The sequence below is a fragment of the Hevea brasiliensis genome, chromosome 12 (assembly GCF_030052815.1).
Source record: "Hevea brasiliensis isolate MT/VB/25A 57/8 chromosome 12, ASM3005281v1, whole genome shotgun sequence".
NCBI lineage: Eukaryota > Viridiplantae > Streptophyta > Magnoliopsida > Malpighiales > Euphorbiaceae > Hevea > Hevea brasiliensis.
Window position 1 is genome coordinate 41875082 of NC_079504.1, and position 9079 is coordinate 41884160.

Genomic DNA, 9079 nt, shown 5'->3' on the forward strand with positions numbered 1-9079 from the left:
AGCACATATACTAGCACTTTTACAAGATGACAAGCACTTCTTCTCCCTTTTATTGTATATTTTTTTCTTTTTTTTTATTTTTATTTTTATTTTTTTTTTAGAAAGTGTACCTAATATTCAATATTATTCTCATGAAAAGGGTTGGAGTGTTTGGTTCATTGGCTAGGTAGCAATAAGGATTTCAAGAAAAATTAGGGATAAAAAGGCTCAAAGGGGTTTTCAAAGGTCAATTTTAATTAGGAAAAAGGGCCAAAGGTTTAAAATGAGAAGGTTTAAATCAAAGAATGCCTAATCATCTCTCTTTTCAAGTACAAGCTGGTATTTCGCCTTGAAAGGTTTAGAAAATTTGTTCTAGGATTGGTGAGACATCATTTGACTACCTTATATCCAATAACTCCCTCTAAACACTCCAATCTCTAAAGGACTAGTTGGGTGGCTTTTTGGCTAAGAAGATATAGGCAAGGGATAGACACTTCAAAACCTTGCACCTCTTAGGAAACTTTCAATCCACAAACCCAACTAAAAGGTGAGTCAAATCACTCTCATAGGCAGCTTTTCAATACTCAAGGGATTTGGCAAAAGATTTTAATGCATGATGCATGATTCCTAAAATGAGTAATGCATTAACTAAATGGAGGAAGTCTATTTGTCTATTTGTGTGCAATGTGTACAATTTGTCTATTTGTATATGTGCTAAGTGATGTATAATGTGTATGTAAATGTGTAATGTGTGTGTAAATGTGTTATGTATATGTATGTATGGATGTATATGTAAAATATTTACAATATATGTAAATGGAATGGGATGAGATGTTCCTATACTCAAAATGTGAAAAATGAAGCAAAAATCAAAATGTGCACCCCCAAACTCAAAATTAGACATTGCCCTCAATGTCTCATGCAGTATATAACCAAAACTCAAAGCAAGTAATATTTACCAGGAATTGTGAAAATTAAGAGCAAAAAGAAAGAGTTACCTGGTATGGAGCAGAGGAGAATTCAAGATATAAAGGGGATGCATAAGAAGCTGCACAGGCTATGCAGAAGAAAGTACTGTCTAGAATAGGTGCATAAGTAGGGTGCATAAGCCGTGCGGTTCTGCATGAGTGGCAATAAGGACTGCACAGGCTATGCAAAATATTTGCATAAGAGGACTCACACTGCGGCAAGATATTCAAAAGGAAAATGGGTGCCAAAATAAATTTTGATTTGAACAGGACATGTGTAAATCGCATAAGGAGAATGAGTGTGCATAACTTATGCACTCTCTTATGCAGGTTTTGGTGGAAGATAAAGAGTGTGAAAAACTGATTATGCAAGAGTGCATAGCTTATGCGCTGACTTATGCAAGTTTCGGCTAAAAATGGAAGTGTAGGAATTGTGGTCATGCAAGAGTGCATAAGCCGTGCACTCTCCTTATGCAAGTCTCGGCATGTTTTGGTTTTTTTTTTTTTTTTTTTTTTGAGAGTGTGGTCATGCGGAAGTGCATAAGTTATGCACTCTCCTTATGCAAGTCTCGGCAGGTTTTGAATTTTTGGTTTGGTGGTTATGCAGAAGTGAATAAGTCATGCACTCTGCTTATGCACCTCTCGGCAGGTTTTGATTTTTGGAGAGTTTGGTCATGCAGAAGTGCATAAGTCATGCACCCTCCTTATGCAGGTCTCGGCAGAGAGAGAAAATGCAGAATTTGAAGTTATGCAAATGTGCATAAGTCATGCACTCTGCTTATGCAGGTTTTGAAAGATATGAAATTTGACAAAATTAGGCTATGCAGAGTTGCATAAGCTATGCACTCTTCTTATGCAGTTTTTAGCAGGGTGAGAAAATGGCAAAATTTGTGATCTAAAAGCTGCATAAGCTATGCAGTTACTTATGCACAATTCAACAAGAATGAGATTACAACTGAAAATGATTTGCAAGTGTGAAAAATGCCCTAGAATGAAGAAATATAATTCTATGAAGCATAAATCATGAGAAATTATTACTAAAAACACATCAACATATACAAAATCCATCAAAATTACATCACACATGCTTGTAAAAATGAATCCTGCATAAAAGGCATTTGTGACCCATGCCATTTTGACTCAAATTCTGCAAATCAACATTTAGCACATTAAAACTCAATAAAATCTGCATAAAGTTGCATCTATTCACAAATGATGAACTCCCCAAGTCCTGCCAAGAAAAATGGAGCATTTCCACCTTAAATCCCACAACCCAAATAAGCTCATAACTGCAAAAATGGCTCACTTACCACCATATTAACATTAAAAGCACATATACTTAAAAGTTACACACCCAACCTCACCAAGAACATAAGCCATCTGCTGCAGACACCCTCTTTGTTGTAAAATGTCATTTTTTTGCTCTGCATAAACCAGTAAGCAACCCAAGAACATAATTCATCTGCTGCAGACCTTTCCTTGCTGCAGATTTCATTTTTCCTCTCTGCATAAACTAGGTAGCAGACCTTCCTCCATTGAAATACATCTACAAGGGACAAGATTCAACAATGTCAAAAATTGAATTTGGGGAGATTTAAGATAAAATAAAAGCAATGAAAATAAAAGTAAATCAGCAAAAGCAAAATAAAAGAACTTGGGGTGCCTCCCAAGAGCGCTAATTTATAGTCCTTAGCTGGACTCTTTTCATGTTTCATGGTGGCTGAAATTGGAATTTATTGCCTCTGTTTCCAATAGGTGCTTCAATGAATCTATACTTCATTTTCTTTCCATCACATGAGAAGATCCTTGTTGCTTTGTCTAAAAATCCGACCATTTCTTTCTTGACAACCTTTGGTGCATCTTTTTCTTTGAGAGATGGTTGCTTTACTTCACTTTTCTCCACTTGCTCAACTTGAAAGATTGGTGCCATAGGACAAGGTAGATTACTATTCAAATCTTGTGCAAATGCAGCCTCTTTTGGATTTTCATCATTGATACTCCCTTCATGGATAAGACAACTTTCAAGAGAAGCCTTCGGATAGCTCTTTCTAAAGTGCTCTTTTACTAACTCATCAACTATATCAAATCTCAAACAAGAGTCTACATCTTCATGTTGCTTCTTCTTATCGTTGCCAATGTTGAAGATTAAATGATCCTCTCCGACTCTGAGAGTAAGCTTTTCACCTTTCACGTCAATCAAAGCACCAGCTGTAACTAGGAAAGGCCTTCCCAAAATGATTGGGATATTAGAATCCTCTTCCATGTCCAAGATGACAAAGTCAACAGGTATATAGAACTTCCCAACCTTCAGAGGCACATTCTCCAAAATCCCTTCAGGATACTTAATTGATCCACACCTAATCAAGAGAAATGTGGGTTGGCTTAAGATCTCCCATATTGAGCTTCTCATAAATGGAGAGGGGCATAAGGCTAACACTAGCCCCTAAATCACATAAAGCTTTTACAGAACATGATTCCCCAATGTGGCATGGAATTGAAAAACTCCCTGGATCCTTGAGCTTTGGAGGAAGTTTCCTTCGGAGGATAGCACTGCATTCCTCAGTTAAGGCTATAGTCTCATAATCTTCGAATCTTCTTTTGTTTGAGAGAATTTCTTTCAAAAACTTAGCATAAGAAGGCATTTGGGAAAGAGCATCGATAAAAGGCACATTTATATATAGCTTCTTCAAAACCTCTAAGAACTTCCCAAATTGCTTATCAAGCTTGGCTTTTTGAAATCTCTGTGGAAAGGGAAGCTGTGGCTTGTAAGGCTCTGGAGGTATATATTTCTCTTCTTTCTCTCCAACCTCCTCTTTACCTTTTTTTGCACTCCCTTTTTCACTCTTTTGTTTTTCATCTCTCTCAAAATCTTCCTCATTTTCTCTCTTCTCAACTTTTTCACTCTTCTCATTATGCACTATTTTACCACTCCTCAGTGTGATGGCGTGACATTGCTCCCTTGGATTTTCTGTTTGACTAGGAAGTTTCCCCATAGAATTGGTACTTGATGAGCATGCTTGTTGTGCAATCTGATTTTCCAGCATCCGGTTGTGTGTTTGCATTTGTTCCAGCCTTGCTTTCATCTCTCTCATCTCTTCATCACGCTTAGTTTGATTAGCAAGAATTTGTTGTAATAAAGCCTCTGTGGTGGAACTTTGTTCTTGCTGTCTTGGTAAAGGTGTAGGATTTGCATTCTTTTGCTGAAAACTAGGTGGTGGTTGCCTAGGTTGTTGGTATTGATGCCCTTGTTGTTATGGTGGAAAGTTCTGAGTTGAAGCTTGATTTTGCTGATTCTCCCATGAAAAAGTGGGATGATTCCTCCAAGCATATGAAGGATAATCTACTCCACAGCTCATTGTTCCTTCTGCATAAGTAACTTGTTGAGAACTTCCAGAGCATGATGATGAACTGACTAGCATACTTAAATCCTCCATTTTCTTAGCAAGGACATTAGTGAGTGCATCAAATTTGGCATTGATCATGTTGAATGGATCAAGCTCATACATTCCAGCAACTTGCCTTTTTTGAGTTGGAGTTGATCCCCTTGGGCTACTCCATAAATGACTATTCTTTGCTATTTTCTCTAACAACTCATAAGCTTCATCTTCATGCTTAATGATGAATTCCCCTCCAGTTTGAGCATAAATGATTCCTCTGATAGCAGGAGTGACATTTGTGTAAAAATTCTGGTTTATCATCCATTTAGGAATGGCATGATGTGGACATTGTCTCTCCAACTCCTTCCATCTCATCCATGACTCATAAAGAGTCTCATCTTCTCTTGGTCTAAAAGCAATCATTTGATTCCTCAACTCTTGAGTTTTCAGTGGAAAGTATTGGGCAAGAAATGCATCGTTGAGTCGCTCCCAATTTGTAATTGAGTTGTGAGGTAAAGAATCAAGCCAATCCAATGCTCTATCTTTCAAAGAGAATGGAAACAATTTTAGCCTTGCTGCATCATCAGACACTCCTGGTTGCTTTTGCATGTCACAGATCATAACAAACTTCTTAAGATGAGTATGAGGATTTTCTGAAGGATGACCTCCGAATTGAGAATTCTGAATCATTTGTAGTACTCCAAAATCCATCTTATAACTATTTGCATCAATTCTTGGTCTTGCTATACTCTCTCTTAAGTCATCAAAATGAGGAAATGCATGATCCATCATACTTCCCTTAGGCACATTAGCATTTACAACCTCTTCACCTTGGGCTGCATTTTCATTGTTTCGATCATTTCCAACATTACCACCATCAATTCTAATTCTTTCATCAGCCATGTCTCCTTCAATTTCAGCTGCTCTCAGTGCTTCTTTTCTTCTTCTGGTTTCTTTCTTGTTGGCTCTACAAAACTTCTCAATTTCAGGATTAAACAATAAGGATGTGTCATTTGTGCTTTTAGCTCTTCTCATAAAAGATTAAGAGTACCTAAAAAAAAACAAACAAACACAAAATGAAAAGATAACAAAGATAAAACTATAAACAACTAAAATAATCAAGAATTCAATCTTAAACAAACAACTCCCCGGCAACGGCGCCAAAAACTTGATGTGTCCCAACCGCAAGTGCACGGGTCGTTCAAGTAGTATAGAAAAAGATATCGTTCCCACGAGGAGTTGTGTTAATGATTGAATTTTTGATGTAAAATAAAATATGTTAAAATTGTATTTTAATTAGATTAATAAAAGAAATTTGGGAATTTGAAGCTTAAGGTATGAAAATGCAAAACTAAATTCAAACAATGACTAATTTAATAATTCGCAAAATAAAGAAATTGATAATATTAATAATGAAAATTAATAAAATGAGATTAAACTAAACACTCAAAAGTAAAATTCCAAGCAATAATTGATAAAAGACGATTCTGGAGTTAAGGGTTCATATTTAAGTCATTTTGGGATTTTCCCTAGCTAGCCCAATCCATGAAATTTATGGGTTTAAAGGAGATTAATTCTAAAATCCTTTGAAAACTCTTTCGAGTGAGACAAAGAGTGCCTTAATTAACTTAATCCTACTTTCGTGGAGTTAAAATTAACCAAGACCCATTAGGTTCTTTAATCAATCTATTAAAACCCTCTTAACCCTTAGTCTATTTCTAGATCTAAGATAATTAAGTCCAATTTCTTGATTAACTATCACTTGGTTTTCTCCTTTCGGTGCTTCAACCAAGGATTAAGAACATAACTTAATGGGGCCCTTCATTAAGCATGTGAATAAGCACACAAGAAATGGATTAAACCTCATAAATTTATTAAATTGGGACTAACCCAGTTCAAATCCACAAAAATAACTAAAATATTACATCCTTTACTCCAGAATCAAAGTAAAGCTACTCACTATCCATAATGTTTACAAGATAATCTGAGTTTATATGAAAATAAGCTTTAATCTAAGCTAAGAAACAAGAAACTAAACACTAGAAAGGTAGGAAAAATGTAAGGAAAGAAAGAAATCCACAAATCTGGATGGAAATGGAGTGGGAAATGAGAGTGACTCTTCAGCTGCTGCCTCCCCTGTCCTTTTCTTCCTCTACTTGCCTCTCTCCTTGTCTCCCCTTCTAAAATGGGAAATGGGACTATTTATAGCATTTTCTGACATGGAGCCCTAAAATGGTGTGTTCTAGGAGGAATTTTCTGAGGGAATCTTCTGCCAGCTCATTAATGAAGCCTGTATGGATGCATAAGTGGATCGCATAAGTTATGCAGTCCCTTATGCGCTTTAACTGGTTCTGGTTCACTTATGCGAAATTGCATGACTTGGTGCATAGGTTATGCACAATTCCGTGAGAGTGCATAAGGGAGGCGTGAATGTGCATAAGCTATGCAGTCTCCTTATGCATATTTCGGCAGGTATTGGAACAGTGATTTTTCTCCTTATGCAGATCTGCATAGCTTATGCGGCAAGTTATGCACAATTTGGTCAATGCATATTTCAGCTTGAAAACTTGTTTTTGACATCTTTGGCTGTAGAAGTCACTCCTCAATGGCAAAATTTCTCTTCAGTCCTTCAAAAACACCATTTTTCCTACAAAACAAAGTAAAAATTACAAATTAATCCAAAATTGACAATTATGAAAAACTAACTAAATATCTAATGAAATTAGCTAAAAATAACTAATAATAAAATAAAATGGCTATGAAATTAGACCTAAATGACTATGCAAAATGTATGCATCAAAGAAGTAGAAACTAGAATTCGTCCAGCATCCATACATGTTTTCTTGGAAGTACAGTTATCAATGGATATGAATTCTTCAACAAAAGAACTTAGCCAAATAAAGAAGTCAGGAGACCACTAATAAAGGAATACCATGGCATCTTACTCATATATACTGCTTACGAGTAAATTTCTCTTGCCAAGGAATTAAGGATGAGAACCATTGTGGCAACCAGCCATTTGATTATCCTAAATTTAATTACCATATTTTAGAGGAAACTCCATCAATTATCTGTCTCTGTAAGTTAAATATGGGTGTGACAATATTTACTTTCATGTTATGGATGACTGTAGATGAGATCCTATGCATTATTATGGCCACTAATACAATTATAAATATTTGTTATCGGTGTAATTAATTATTCAATTCCAACTTTATGAGTCAAATATTCATTCTTATTCACTTTTTTTTTATGGCAATTAAAAGACCTAACAAAAAAGTTTGAAATTAAATAGATTTTGCTCAAAATGCCTTTAACCTATTATAATATATTAAATAGATTTTGAAATTATTTGCATTAAACAATATGGCAATATAAAATTTTAAGATATCAATGTAGTGAAAATGAAAATTTTATAATGATAGTGCGTTGAACTATAAAATACATTTTAAAAATTATTATTCTTTTAATTTTATAAATAATATTCTTTCACAATATTAATCTACTTATGCAATCTCATTATGCAAGTTAATATTATTCTAAATTATAAAAAAAAATAACTGACTTTGAGCAAATTTAATTCAATGAGTTAACTTGTATTTATTATTAATTTATTTTAATTTTTAAATATTTTCACCATTTAAAACTTATTATTATATTTTTTATGGGTAAACTACAATTAAGTCCTTGAATTTTGACAAAATCAACAACTTAGTCTTTGTATTTTTAAAACCAAATAATCTAGTTTCTGATATTTGACAAAACCTACAGCTTAGTCCTTGCTATTAGAATTTTGTTAAGTTACTATTAATTTTAGCAAAAAATGACTAAAATACCCTTATTTTTGTTTTTAATTTTAAAATAATTTAGTCTCCAAAGTTTTATTTTCTTAATAATTTAGTCCTTGAAATTTTGTTTTATTAACAATTTAGTCATTGTATTTTGGAAATTGAGTCCATTAAATTAAAAAATTTTAAATTTAAATTAATAAAATATAGAGTAATTACTTTAAGGTCCTTAAAAATTTTGGTTAATTACAAAATATCCATATATGTTGCAAATTAATCTTTAAATATTATAACTATTTATAAATAAGCCTTATGTCATTATTATTTTAATAATATATAAATAATTATATATATGAGTGTGTGTATATATGTCAATTTACAATATTTTCATATATATATATATATATATATATATATATATAAGTATGAATATGGATGCAAATTATTATTAAAATAAAACTTCAAGAGTTAAATTGTTTTCGGACTAAAAATAGAGTTAAAAGTATTTTTGTATTTTTGCTAAATTCAGTAGGGAATTAATCATAATTCTAATGGTAGGCATTAATTGTAGGTTTATTAAATATCAAGGACTAAATTGCATGATTTTAAAACTATAGGGACTAATTTGTAGGTTTAACTAAATTTTGGGGACTAAATTGCCAATAAAATAAAATCTTAGGGACTAAATTATTTTTATATTGAAAACAAAGTTAAGGGCATTTTGGCCTTTTTTGCTAGAATTAATGATAATTAACAAAAATTCTAACAGCAGGGATTAAGTTATAGGTTTTGTCAAATTTCGGAGGCTAAATTGCTTGGTTTTGAAAATAAATGGACTAAATTATAGGTTTTATTAAATCTCAGGGGCTAAATTATAGTTTACCCTTTTTAAAAAAATTACATTTAAGTTTAAATTCAGTTAATATTATATGTTAATAAAATAATACAGAAATGATAAAAAAGTAAT

At 33.2% G+C, this 9079-nt stretch overlaps 1 non-coding gene across 1 annotated transcript; it reads left to right on the top strand.

Moving 5' to 3' along the window:
* The first annotated feature begins 4655 nt into the window (after positions 1 to 4655).
* On the top strand, positions 4656 to 4763 carry LOC131171596 (small nucleolar RNA R71). Its single transcript, XR_009142256.1, has one exon. It is a non-coding gene; the product is annotated as a small nucleolar RNA R71 (small nucleolar RNA).
* The last annotated feature ends 4316 nt before the right edge of the window (positions 4764 to 9079 follow it).